This window comes from Bos indicus, chromosome 13 (assembly GCF_029378745.1).
Source record: "Bos indicus isolate NIAB-ARS_2022 breed Sahiwal x Tharparkar chromosome 13, NIAB-ARS_B.indTharparkar_mat_pri_1.0, whole genome shotgun sequence".
Lineage (NCBI taxonomy): Eukaryota > Metazoa > Chordata > Mammalia > Artiodactyla > Bovidae > Bos > Bos indicus.
Genome location: NC_091772.1, coordinates 34,816,519 through 34,830,773, shown reverse-complemented (window position 1 = coordinate 34,830,773; position 14,255 = coordinate 34,816,519). Strand labels below are relative to the sequence as shown.

General features: G+C 44.2%; 1 protein-coding gene across 5 annotated transcripts in view; it reads left to right on the top strand.

Moving 5' to 3' along the window:
* SVIL (supervillin) overlaps positions 1–14,255 on the top strand; it is a 256,109-nt gene that overhangs the window by 52,599 nt on the left and 189,255 nt on the right. For 4 of the 5 annotated variants that reach the window (XM_070800945.1, XM_070800947.1, XM_070800944.1 and 1 more), the window contains one exon: positions 13,339–13,439. The exons of the other annotated variant lie outside the window; for it this stretch is intronic. The gene's annotated coding sequence lies outside the window, so the exon portion shown is untranslated. The remainder of the gene's footprint in view (positions 1–13,338; positions 13,440–14,255) is intronic. 5 annotated transcript variants of the gene reach the window in all.

Here is a 14,255-nt window from a genome sequence, read left to right as displayed (position 1 = left end):
GCTTGGCATAGTGGTTAAGAGAGAGAGATCTGGAGACAGACTCTGCTATTAACCACCTATGTGACCTTGGGAACCTTTCAACGCCCTAGTTTCTTCATCTGTAGAATGGGGATAAAAATAGCAGCGAGGAGTGATGATAAATGGTTGATTTGTACATGGTGCTTAGAACAGCACCTGGCAGATATTGAGCTGTACAGGACCATTAGTCACTGCTCTTACTGTTATTAACTAACTTTATCCCCGGTACTCCTCTGAAAATGTGTACTTTACATGCATTTGTGACACTTTTCATGGGTGTCAGCTTCTAGATACCTGTTCAAAGAAAGATTATGATTCAGTTAATGGGGGTTTGGGAATAAGATAAAATAGTTTGGGATTAGCAGATACACACTACTATATATAAAAGCAATAAACAACAAGGACCTACTGTGTAGCACAGGGAATTATATTCAATATCTTGTAATAACCTGTAATAGAAAAGAATCTGCAAAAGAAAATATATATACATACACATATATATGTAAATTGTGAAAATTTATAATACACATGCATACACACATATATATGTGTGTGTGTACGTATCAGATTGGATCAGTCGCTCAGTCGTGTCCGACTCTTTGCGACCCCACGAATCGCAGCATGCCAGGCCTCCCTGTCCATCACCAACTCCCGGAGTTCACTCAGACTCACATCCATTGAGTAAGTGATGCCATCCAGCCATCTCATCCTCTGTCGTCCCCTTCTCCTCCTGCCCCCAATCCATCCCAGCATCAGAGTCTTTTCCAATGAGTCAACTCTTTGCATGAGGTGGCCAAAGTACTGGAGTTTCAGCTTTAGCATCATTCCTTCCAAAGAAATCCCAGGGCTGATCTCCTTCAGAATGGACTGGTTGGATCTCCTTGCAGTCCAAGGGACTCTCAAGAGTCTTCTCCAACACCACAGTTCAAAAGCATCAATTCTTCGGCGCTCAGCCTTCTTCACAGTCCAACTCTCACATCCATATGTGACCATAGGAAAAACCATAGCCTTGACTAGACGAACCTTTGTTGGCAAAGTAATGTCTCTGCTTTTGAATATGCTATCTAGGTTGGTCATAACTTTCCTTCCAAGGAGTAAGCATCTTTTAATTTCATGGCTGCAGTCACCATCTGCAGTGATTTTGGAGCCCAGAAAAATAAAGTCTGACACTGTTTCCCCATCTATTTCCCATGAAGTGATGGGACCGGATGCCATGATCTTCGTTTTCTGAATGTTGAGCTTTAAGCCAACTTTTTCACTCTCCACTTTCACCTTCATCAAGAGGCTTTGTAGTTCCTCTTCACTGTCTGCCATAAGGGTGGTGTCATCTGCATATCTGAGTTATTGATATTTCTCCCGGCAATCTTGATTCCAGCTTGTGCTTCTTCCAGCCCAGCGTTTCTCATGATGTACTCTGCATATAAGTTAAATAAGTAGGGTGACAATATACAGCCTTGATGTACTCCTTTTCCTATTTGGAACCAGTCTGTTCCATGTCCAGTTCTAACTGTTGCGTCCTGACCTGCATACAGATTTCTCAAGAGGCAGGTCAGGTGTGTATGTATATATGTGTATGTGTGTGTATACACACACATATATATATTCTAACACAACTCTGTGGGCTTCCCAGGTGGTGCAGAGGTAAAGAATCCACCTGCCAATGTAGGAGACTCAGGTTTGATCCCTGGGTCGGGAAGATCCCCTAGAGTAGGAAATGGCAACCCACTCCAGTATTCTTGCCTGGAAAACTCCATGGACAGAGGAGCCTGGCGGGCTATAGTCCACGGACTCTCGAAGAGTTGGATGCGACTGAGCACACACAACTAACAGCAACTAACACAAATATGTAAATTAAAAGAAAAAAAAAGCAGTTAACAGTGAGCAAGAGAGTTTGTGGCATTACCTGGGGTAATGTCTAGTGGCCAATCATCCCCAGAGGTGTGTATTTATCCTCAGTATGTTGACTTGGGTCATGTTTAGTGACCTCAGTTCTCTGGTCTCACTTGCTTATTTCTCCTACTTTTGGAAGCTTGGGGTGGGGGAAGGTGTGACTTCTGAGTGTTGCTGTTCCCTCCATCAGAATGTCCCTGCGTCCTACATGTGAAGGAACACCAATCTACCAGTTTGTTCACTAACTCAGGGCTGGACGTTTGGGCACAAGATTTTCAGTCATTTCTCTCTCTCTTCCTAATTACTTTACTGCCATCTACTACAATGATGGTTTCTTCTAGCGCTACTTAGAAACTTTTTCCTGATGTTGCTTTATCAGGCCACCTCTCTGTACTTTAAAGCAGGTGTTCAGTAAGTTGCCTCTGTGTTTGGGGCCACCACTTCAAGGCTACAGCAGCTGGTCCCAAGGACCAGTGGGTGAGCACACAGCTGGCAAGCAGACCCAGCCAGCCTGCCCACACCAGCACCCCCCTTAACGCCCCCCTTCAACACAGCTCTGCTTCTCTCTTGCCCTTCAGAAATACCACAAAGGCTGGAGGAATTCACAGGCAGACCTCGCTTTATTGCATTTCACAGATACTGTGCTTTTTACAAACCGAAGGTTTGTGGCAACCCTGTGTTAAGCAAGTCTATGGGTGCCTTTGTTTCCAACAGCATTTGCTCACTTCCTGTCTCTGTCACGTTTGGTAATTCCCACAATATTTCAGACGTTTTCGTTATTCTGTTCGTTATGGTGATCTGTGATCAGTGGTCTTAGGTGTTACTCCTGTGACGAGCTGAAGGCTCAAATGATGGTTAACATTTTTTAGCAAGAAAGTATTTTTTAGTTAAAGTATGTACACTTTTTTCAACCTAATGCTATTGCACACTTTATAGACTAGAGTATAATGTAAATATAACTTTTACGTGGACTGGGAAAGCAAAACCTCGTGTAGCTCACTGTATTGTAATGTTCGCTGTGTTACAGTGGGCTGTGTGTTGTTCTGAGCATCGTCTTCAGGCTAAATCATGGCTCACAGGTGCACTACTCTGAATGCCGCTAAGTGCTGTGACTTAGAAGATAAAGACCTGTGAGACACGCTGCTAAATTCACAGCAGCCTTTCACCATCACTTACTATACACAACTGCTGGTGTGGGGCGGATCAGAGGCAATATTGGTGTTGTAAAGGGTTGGTGTTGCTCATACTTGAAGCTCTTGAGACCCATGTCTGTAACAGACACCCAGGAGGTAAGAGAGAGGAGGAGAGGGTGGCCCGGGGTCCACCAGGGCCCATTGCCTCCTTACCTACCATGAGAGCTGATGGGCACATATGCCCAATGGTGTACATCAGCCCCTAGTGTCTATTTTTCTTATCAAATACTATTTGTTTTTATATTGTTCATTTAGGGAAAAAAAGAGTAAGGCCTATCATAGTCATCTTACTTTCATGAAAACATGCACATGTAAAGCAAAGACTGATAGAAAGTATCTGCCCTCACTAGTTGGTGAATCTCAAAGGTCTGTGGCATCCAGGAGACTGAAGAGGGGTCATGATATGGTGGTTGCTTAGAACCCACTGCTGTGCTGGGGAGACCCCACGTGCCTTCCACAGAGCCTGTGATCCCAGAAAGGGTCTTAGCTCTGTTTTTGCTGTGGCAGCTGCACATCTAGGGTCCCTCCTCTAGCTGCCTGGAAAGGGTGCTCATGTCGGGGTTTCAGGTGTGTTCAGGTTTAAGGGCACTTGGAGAATGTCAGACCTTTTGCGGTACACTTTGGAATGTTGAAATGTTGCATCCTGTTTTGCAACTTGGCATATTGTATGTTTTGTCATTATACTTACAAACATATATATGTATGTGTATGTGATATATGTGTGTATATTTATACACGTGTATATATATCCATATATACATGTGTGTATGTGTGTGTTTGTTTCATTCAGAAATATTAAGGTGGCTCTTACTATATGTCTTAAGGCCGTTGTAACAGAATTCCATAGACTAAGTGCCTTAAACAACAAACCATTTATTTCTCACAGTTCTAGAGGCATTGAAGTCCAAGATCTAGTAGCCAGCAGATTGAGTTCCAAGTGAGGGCTCCCTTCCTGCTTTGCAGACAGACACCTTCTTGCTATGTTCTCACATGGAGAGGAGCAGAGAGAGAAAGGGTCTCCCTGTCTTTTCTGTAAGGACACAGATACCATCATGAGGGTCCCACCTTCATAACCTAATCACCCCAAAGGCCCCACCTCCAAATACCATCGCATTGGAGATTAGCATTTCAACAGATTGATTTTGGTGAACACATAGCTCTGTATTTGGATGCTGTGTGTGTTTGTGTGTGTGTGTTCAGTTATGTCCAACTGTTTATCATACTCATGAGCACATATATCTATCAAACAGCAAGCTGAGTTTTTTTTTCAGAGTTTGTTTGCATATTTTGTGGTTGCTCTTAGGCAAGTAGTAGGAGACACTAAAGAATTTGAAAAAAATTATATAGGAGAGAACTTAAAATTGAGAATTCGGCCCATTAACTTAATGTTTCTACTTGCAGTTGTGGGCGATATGTACATCTTTTGAATTGTGAGGCAGAACACCTCCCAGGATTTTATAGGAGCCTATTTGGAAATGCACGAGGACTGGGCCTTTTAGGAACCTGTGCTGTAGTGAGATACATGGGAAGCCCACTGGTGGCAGCAGAAAGCCCACAAAGTGGGAAGGTGTCCCCAAGGGCAGAGGGGAGGTGGCCTTTCTGGGTGTCACTAGGGAGGGTTGTGTGCTTATTTTAGCTCGCTCTCCTTCATGTGTCCCCACGTCAGCTGCTATTTTGACTGTGGACATCTTCCTGCAGCTGGTTGTGTGCTGGCTGCCAGACGCCCTCCCAGGAGAGCGAGCTGCCCTGTGCTCACTGGTTCCCATCCGTCAATCCACATCCATTCGAGCAATGAACTGTGGCTGTGAAATGCTACAAACATACAGGATTAAAGGCCTCTTGTAACAATGCTCAGTCCATTTTCGAGAAAAAAAATACAACATTCTCTTGGTTAAGAGAAGTAGAGGGAAAAAGGTTGGCACATTCAAATTGTACCTCAAAATGCGTTTAATATAGCCTCATTTAGTGAAAGCGACCAACATTTACTTAGTACAAAAAAATCCAGTATTTAGGAAAATACTCAATGCTCTATGGGTGTTATCCTAATGTGTAAATATACTACAAGCATAATGGTTCAGGATCACAAAATCTCTGATAAATTACTTGACACATAAAATGGACCATTGTTGGCACTCTAAAAATGGTCTATGATTTATTTATGCAAGCTTTCTGTACCCTGCCTCACCTCCATATTACAATGAAGCCAGGCAGCCTTGATGTCCTGAGAGTGGTCCCATGCGCTTTCTAAAGGTGGTGGGGGTGCCGGTGGTCTCTGAAGGAAGTCCCTCCCGCTCAGCATCTTTGCGGCCCCACCTCCCTCCTGTGGCACCTCCCCTTGTTGTCATTTCTCCCCTGCCTCCAACCTCAGCTTCTGCACATGCCACTGCGGTCACTTACTAATGGTTTTTCCATCAACTTGTGAGCTCCTGAAATTGATGCTAACAGAATGTCACCTTGGCTTGGCCACCGGTATCTGGAGGCTGATGAAATGGAGCTGTCCCCACACTGTCACAGACCCACAGAGATGTATGTCAGTTATCATGGGGCCTGTCAGTAGATACCTTCTATTAATAGGAATGTGATTTTGCTGACTTGGAGATGGTTTTTTTACTTTTTATATTTTTAAATTTTTATTTTTAATTTTTTTGGCCATGCTGGGTCTTGGTGAACACGGGCTTGTCCAATTGTGACGTGGCATGTGGGATCTTAGTTCCCTGACCAGAAGTTGAACCCGTGCCCTCTGCATTGGAAGGAGGGTTCTTAACCACTGGACCGCCCAGGAAGTCCTAAGATACTTATTTTTTATAAATGTTCAAATAAGTTAAATGATTATTTTAAAATTATTACCATTACTACTATTGCTGTAGCTAATCTAACCCATGATGGTTGAGAATGACACATAAAGGTCATGGTGGTTTCGTCACTACGTCATATCCAACTCTTTTCGACCCCACAGACTGTAGCCCGCCAGGCTCCTCTGTCCATGGGATTTCCCAGGGAAGCATACTGGAGTGGGTTGCCATTTTTTTCTCCAGGGGATCTTCCCGACCCAGGGAGCGATCCTGTGTGGCAGGCAGATTCTTTACCACTGAGCCACCAGGGAAGCCCCCTGAACCATAGTAGTTGTTTGTAATCTGGTCTTTAGCATGAACTGAGCAAGAAAGGTCCCTAAGACAGGAGGGCAGCAGCCAGGGGAGCCTCACAGGAGGTGGGGGCCTCTGAACTGAATTCAGGAAAGTGTCTTGAGGTTTGTTTGGTTGCTGGGGTGGAGGTAGGGGAGGAAGTGCCCAGTGCTCTGGGAAAATGTCAAGATCCTCCTTTCCCTGCTCTCAGCATCCAGGGAGAGAAAGAGTAAGTAGCCAGAGAGAAAGTTGGATCTGGGGAAGCCTCATCTCTCGGGTCTGTAAGGGGGACTCTTGGATGCCCAGTGAGGGGCAAGGCTCTGCTAAATGCCCTGGACCCAGAGGCACCTGACTCTGTGCTCCTTAGGTAGGCACCATTGGCCCTCCATGTCCACGGGTTCTGCATCCCTGGATTCAACCAACTGCAGATCAAAGATATTGGGGGAAAAGAAATTCCAGAAAGTTCTAAAAAGCAAAACTTGAATTTGGTGCATACTGGCAACTATTTACAAAGCATTTACATTTTATTAGGTATTATAAATCTTCTAGAAAGGATTTAAAATATATGAGAGGATATGCATAGATTATATGTAAATGCTAAACCAAACTTTTCTGTTTTCTAAATTAAAAAATTTTAATTGCAGTATAGTTGATTTACAATGTTGTGCTAATTTCTGCTGTATAGCAGAGTGATTCAGATATACATATATACATTCTTTTTTAGATATTCTTTTCCATTATGGCTTATCATAGAATATTGAATATGGCTCTCTGTGTTGTATAGAAGGACCTTGTTGTTTATCCATTCTATAAGTAATAGCCTACATCTGCTAACCCCAACTTCCCACTCCATCCCTTCCCTAACCTCCCTCTTGGCAACTACCACTTTGTTCCCTATGTCTGAGACTTTCTATTTCCTAGATAAGTTCTTTGGGCTATATTCTAGGTTTCACATATAAGTAATATATAGTATTTCTCTTTGTCTGATGTACTTCACTTAGTATGATGAACTGTAGGTTCATCCATGTTACTGCAAATGGCATTACTTCATTCTTTTTTATGGTTGAGTAGTATTCTATTGTATGTATGTACCACATCTATTACCACACTACGTTCTATAAGGCATTTGAACATCCATGGGTATTGTTATCCAAGGGGATCAGAACCAATCCCCTTCAAATACCAAAGGACGACTGTAACATGTGACCACAACTCACTGAAATATCCCTTTCCTATGGGCACCTCCACTGTACCTCTTGTTAAACCCAAGTCTTTTGAAGCCTTCAGATAAAAGTCTGCCTTTCTCTGCCATAGTCTCCCCTCCAGTTGCAACTGGTCTAGAATTACTGACAAAATCTTGTCAGAGTTTTTGCATAGAGATAATCATCTGCAAGTTCAGTGACAGTTTATTTTCCACCAGTAAGAAATGCTTTAGAAGGATGGAAAGAGTGTTGGAGAGACTGGACAAGCCCCCTGGGTCTGACCTTGAGTTTGGGTGCCTCTTCCTGCTGCAATGAAACTGTATTGATTTTCCCAGTGTCCCCTTCTCCTTTGAAATTCTTTCTGCTTTTATATAGGCTTGACTAGTTTAATTAAACTTCAACGTGTCACTTAGTCTGGATCCTGGCCTGACTGTGGATTTGCTCTTTTTTTTCCCCCCAAGTTATCATGAGTGCATTGAAACCGATATATTGTTTTGTTTTCCTCCTGATGCTATATTCTGAAGTTTTATTATCTTGTGACTGAGGTTTTCCCTTTGTCTTTGGACAAACCAGATTCTGAGATTGAAAGCATCTCAGGTACAGGCCCTTCAGTCTCCTTCTTGGTCCTTGGGCTCACCATCTCCACTGGAAGTTTACTTCTTTCTTGCACCCTGATGTGGAGACCCAAGGGGATCCCTCTGTACATGCACGTTTGAGAACCCTGGCTCTAGAGGGTCCCAGAGGATGTGGACCACGGACAGAGGGACGAGGTTGTCCTCTCCTGCCCTTGCCTCTTGGCTTCTTTTGGTTTTCTTGGCCTTGTTTTCTTTTTGAAATGTTTTTGTTTTCCTTTCTTTGTAGGGTCTCCTTCCTAAAGCAGGTCCTTCCTCCCTAGTGTAGTCCATAGAGGAGGAGGCTCAGGAGATGAGAGGCTTTTGTTGGTCTAGGCCAGTTCCCAAGGCTCCAGGGCTTTTTAGTAATAAACAGATTTGTGGGGGAGGAAGGAAGGAAAATTTTTTTTGGCGGGGGGAGCACAAAAAACAGCCCTCTAAAACCCAGGGGTTGGGCTGTGTTTACCACAGCCGTCTTTGTGGCCTCAGATCAAGAGTTCACGGCTGTCTGAAACTCCCCAGCAGGGGTGACAGTGTTTCTTGCTTTGTGGGAACTTCGCATGGTAGAGGCCCCTTTGCCCCCTCGTCCCCACAAGGCTCATTTCCTTGTAAGTTGCCTCTGCCGGGGCTTCTGCAGATAAAGCCCATTCTCCCTACATGAGAGGGAGGCTCTGACACCAAGCCTCCCACATGCTTCCAGAGACTGGATCCTGACACCAGCTGTGTCCTTTAGGATGCTGGCGTGTCGTTGGCTGCTGTCCAGTTCAGGGCTGCCTGTGCTTGAGGGAACCGTTTTCCAAGATGATGCTTTCAAAAAGTGATACAAGGGCGGCGTCCCTGGGGGCTCAGTGATAAAAAGTCCACAGGCCAAGGCAGGAGACACAGGTCTGATCCCTGATCTGGGAGGATGCCACATGCCTCGAAGCAGCTAAGCCCATGAGCCATAACTGCTGAGCCTGTGCTCTGGAGCCTGGGAGCCCACATGTCGCAACTGCCAGAGCCCATGGACCCTGGATTCTGTGCTCCACAGTGAGAGAGGCAACCATGATAAGAAGCCCACACACCACAACTGGAGAGTAGCTCCTGCTTGCCGCAACAAAGACCCAGCACAGCCACTTAAAAAAAGAAAGGTGACACAAGCAAGCACTGCCTGGACATGAGGAGGATAGAGGAAGAGGCGCCTATTTCACCCTGAAAATCACAGGCTTCCCAAAGGCCCTCTGTCTGAACCACTAACCAACGAGCCATTAGCCAGCTAACAGACCTAGGGCTTTCCTCTCCGGCCCTGCTTGTTTCTGGGACCCTTCTCGCAGGCTGAGTCATCGGAATGCCACATGGGCAGCCAGCCTTTTGAGGGTGAGGAAGTGTATTTCCAGGCAAGTCATCCTGTACACTAATAACTAGCAACAAGGAGAACCACCCAGGAAAGTGTAGCTTCCCTCTGTCCTACTCTGTTGCTTTTCCAGTGCGGGTGGGGTTTTCCCTCTTTCCCCAGCCTTTGAAGGAAAATGAATGTTGGAGAATTTCTCTGCATGCAGTCAATGGCACAGACCAAGTTCTAGTCAGTCCCTCAGTCCAGATGCCTGACATGCGTTACCCTGGTCTCAGCTTCTTCACCAGACTCCCTCTTTCTCTAAGGACCTGGGCCTTAGTCAGTTCCCTCTGGTTGCACATGTTTGACTTTTTCATAAGTTCCAACCCATCCTCCTCTGTCTTCCTTTGTTACAAGGCTTCTGTCCCAGAGCCCCCTTATTTGGGTCTGTTGTAAATGTGTGTTGTAAAAAGGACTCATGTTTACTCAAGATCGCTCTGCCTTTTTTTTTTCCCTAGAAAGGAAAGTTGCTGTCATCAGAAAAGCCAGCAACCTGGGGCAAAGGTAGACTCAGGTCCTTAGGCCAACTCTGGAGATTCTGCTCAGCCATGACAGTTTTTAAAGGGCGAAAGGGGAAAGAATCTCAATGACTCATCCAAAAGGAGGGTGGGCTCTGTGTCCTTCTCCACTGTGCCACTGTGTGCACACTGGCTGTGTGTTACTACACTACCCAAGTGATCTGCCTGCAGCCTTGCTAAGGGAGCTGTTGGAGCTAGAGAGCTAATATCATTTCTTAACTACTTAATTTTAATGCTTATGCTTTAGTCTAGGAAAAAGAATCAACAGGTTAGACAAGGCAGGCATGGGGTAACTCAGTGGTAAAGAATCTGCTTGCCAGTGCAGGTGTTGTGGGTTTGATCCCTGGTCTAGGAATATCCCCTGGAGTAGGAAATGGCAACCCACTCCAGTATTCTTGCCTGGAGAATCCCATGGACAGAGGAGCCTGGCAGGCTACAGTCTATGAGGTTGCTAAGAGTCTGACATGATTGAGCACACATGTGAGGGGCCTATTCAGGAAAGCATAAGTCAGGAGTTACGTTAGCTTGCCTGGTGATCTCATTCCTATAATTAGATTCTTTTAAGGTGAGAGGGGAACAGAAATGGGCCAACAGGAAAGGGGCAAAAGAGCCGCTTTCACAACCTGCCTCAAACCAGAATTCTTGGACCATGCTCTCCGGCAGGTGGCCTGTGGGCCCTGCTCTCTGCTCAGGTTCTTGTCTATGGGAGTGGTGTCCATGCCTTCTGGATTTAGGGCACCAGATTAGGGGAGCACTTATAGAGACAGGTGTCCTGAATAAAGTGGCACTGGCAAGCATGCTTCCTCTTGACACAGCGGTTCCAGGTGAATCTGTACAGGTAGAAAATAAGCTACGGGCTTCTCAGCTGATGTTGACAGAGCAGTGGGCATTCTTCTTCTGGGGGCTGAACTGCCCATGTAACCTGTCCTCGGGACCTAGTTTTTCCTTATGGTGCTTGGTGTTCATGCAGACATTGAGAAGCTCCATCCTGGGCCAGGCTACCTGGATGGCAGCCGCCCATACCAGAAGGCACCGCAGCTGCGTTGTCTTCCAGGCCATGCTTGTGCCTGAGAGAAGAGTTGTGGTCAGAGGAGCAAGGAATGTGAGAATGCGGGAGGAGACAGCTTGGCTTTTGGACCAAATGTCAGATTTCATCATGAGAGAAAAATCAGAGCTTTGCACATAGAAACAGTTTTATTCACCAAGTTTAAGATAGAGGAGGAAGATGTATTTTTGTCTTGTTTTTGCTTTTCTTTTTAAAAAAGTTTTATTTATTTTATTGAAGAATAGTTGATTTGCAAGGTTGTAGTAGTTTCAGGTATACGGCCAAGTTGTTCATATACATGTGTATATATGTGTGTGTGTGTGTGTGTATACACGTATGCATGTATATGTATTCTTTTTCAAATTCTTTTCCCTTATAAGTTATTACCAGATACTGAGAATAGTTCCCTGTGCCATACAGTTAGGTGGTCTTGATTATCTATTTTATGTATAGTGGTGTGTATATGTTAATCCCAAGCTCCTAATTTATCCCTCCCCCCAACCTTTCACCTTTGATAACCATAAGTTTGTTTTCAACATCTATGGGTATATTGTAAACAAGTTCACCAGCATCATTTTTCAGATTCTACATGTAAGTGTTATCATATGGTATTTGTCTTCCACTTTATAACTGAGTTCACTTAGTATGATAATCTCTAGGTCCATCCATGTTTTAGCGTACTGTGGGTTAGCAAGCAGGGGTGGTAGGAGCATAGATAAAGGTTAAGTTGTGAACTCTCCCCCCAAAAAAAGAGTAGAAATTTATGCTTGTGAGACACAAGTGACCAGTGCTAAGTTATATGAAAGATCGTGGAAGTACTGATATAATGCAAAAGACTTCAGCCTCGAAGGAAGTGGGTCTCAGAGGAAAACACTTAGGTAGATGGGAGAATGCACGTTATTCTAAGTACAGTGTGGAGAAGGCAAGGTGACAGGACAAGGAGGGAAGCCAACTAGCCAGATAGACAAGGTTATGCGAGAAGTAAAGAGGAATGGGTAAGATGAATTCTTGGAAACTGCAAACAGTTTGGCCCTTAAAGGGCTTCAGGGTAGGAGCATCATGTTTGAAAAGATTAGTCAGGTAGTATTAATGACTTTTAAAAAGAAAAGAATGAAAAAACATGAAGGTTTGGTGCTACATAGAAAGTTAGTGCAGGAACCCACTGATAAAAGAGATGGAACAGAAAGAAGTGGAAAGGAGAATGGCATTGAAACATGTATAATATAATATATGAAACAAGTCGCCAGTCCAGGTTCGATGCACGATACTGGATGCTTGGGGCTGGTGCAGTGGGACGACCCAGAGGGATGGTATGAGGAGGGAGGAGGGTTCAGGATGGGGAACACATGTATACCTGTGGTGGATTCATTTCGATATATGGCAAAACCAATACAATATTGTAAAGTTAAAAAATAAAATTAAAAAAAGAGAGAAAAGGATCCTACCTCAGAGAAACACAAGTTTCTGAAGAGAGAGGACAAAGACAAAGAGAAGTAGTTTAATGGTTAAAAGAAAAAATTTGTTGTAGTTTGGATTCTAATCTGGCTTTGGCATTTAAAACCAGATGAATTATGTTGGGCCAGCTATTTCGCATCTCTCTGCCTAGATTCCTTGTCTGCAAAATGGGGATAAGAATAGTATCATGCAAGGTAATTGTGAAGGACTTTTAAAGTGCTTTACATGTATTAGGGCTTTACCAACCTGATAGCTCGGTTGGTAAAGAATCTGCCTGCAATGCAGGAGACCCTGGTTTGATCCCTGGGTTAGGAAGATCCCCTGGGGAAGGGAAAGGCTACCCACTCCAGTATTCTGGCCTGGAGAATCCCACAGACTGTATAGCCCATGGGGTCACAAAGAGTCGGGTACTGCTTAGCCACTTTACTCACTTTACCATCCATGTTGCCGCCACGTGTCATTATTTCATTCTTTTTATAGCTGAGTAGTATTCCACTGTATATTACCACATCTTCTTTATCCGTTCATCTGTCAATGGACGCTTAGGTTGTTTCTATGTCCTGACTATCATAAATAGTGCTGCTATGAACATCAGGATTCACGTATCTTTTCCAATTAGAGTTTTCTCCAGATATATGCCCAGGAGTGGCATCACTGGATTGTATGGTAGCTCTCTAAAGAATGTATTTTTAATTGAGTATTTTTAATAAGAGCTTTAAAAAGATACTCTAACCACTGCCTATAATTTGTAATCACCACTGTAGATGAATAATTGAAAGGAGAAAAGCTCTTTAGAAGCAGAAAATGAATCACAGCCGTGTACTTTGCCTTGCTCATACATGTGGTTCTTAGGTTGTTGGCTGTTTTCTTTCTTAGATTTCAGAGTAGAAACTTTTCTTGCTCCTTTTGCAGGAAGACTTCGAGTAGATGAGCTGGAAGACTGGGAGAGCTGAGACAGGAAGATTTTGAGGTCATTCTCCATCTGAAGCTATGATTTAAACATCAGCATTACGGTCAGTATTTAGAGAGAAATAGAACCATTCTGAGGTTATATACACATCATTGGTTTTGCCTGAAATTCTGAGAATATGATAAAGGACGTTGTGAGGGGTGAGTTTGTTTCAATCACATTCAACAAAGCAGAGCTCTGAGAAAAGTAAAGGTATCTCAGTGATAAGTTGTGGGACCACGAACATCCAGGGGGAGAACCATTCTGACACAGTAGCCGTGTGTTCCAGTGTGTAAAAGAAAAGCCAAGTTTAATATATTGGAGTTTCCTTTTTGAACTGGGCTGTGGACATGACAAAGCTTTTATGGACTCTGAGTTAGACTTTTAGTGTGTGTGTATTCTTTTTTTTTTTAAGTCTTTATTTTTTTAAGTCTTTATTGAATTAGTTGCAATATTGCTTCCGTTTAATGGTTTGTTTCTTTGGCCTTGAGGCATGTGGATCTTAGCTGCCCAACCAGGGTTTGAACCTGCACCCCCTGCGTTGGAAGGCAAAGTCCCAACCACTGGACCACCAGCAAAGTCCCTGAGTTAAGACTCTGTAGAGGAAGGTGGGGCCAGGCATTGCAAGGGCAACAGAAGCATCTTTCTGGGGACTGTGCTGTCTGCCCTGTTGCTCTGGGGCAGGATTTCTCAAAATGTGTTCCATAGAACACACTTCTCTAAGCTATTAACGCACTGAGGACAGGGCCGTGAAGATGGGTCTGTGCTACAGTGAGTTTGAAAAACATTCAATAACCTTCCTTCCTAAAGAGTCTCAGAAATGGTTGAGTCTTGTGACTCTCCATGGGCGTGTGGTTGGCAAGGCTCACCGGAGTCCCAT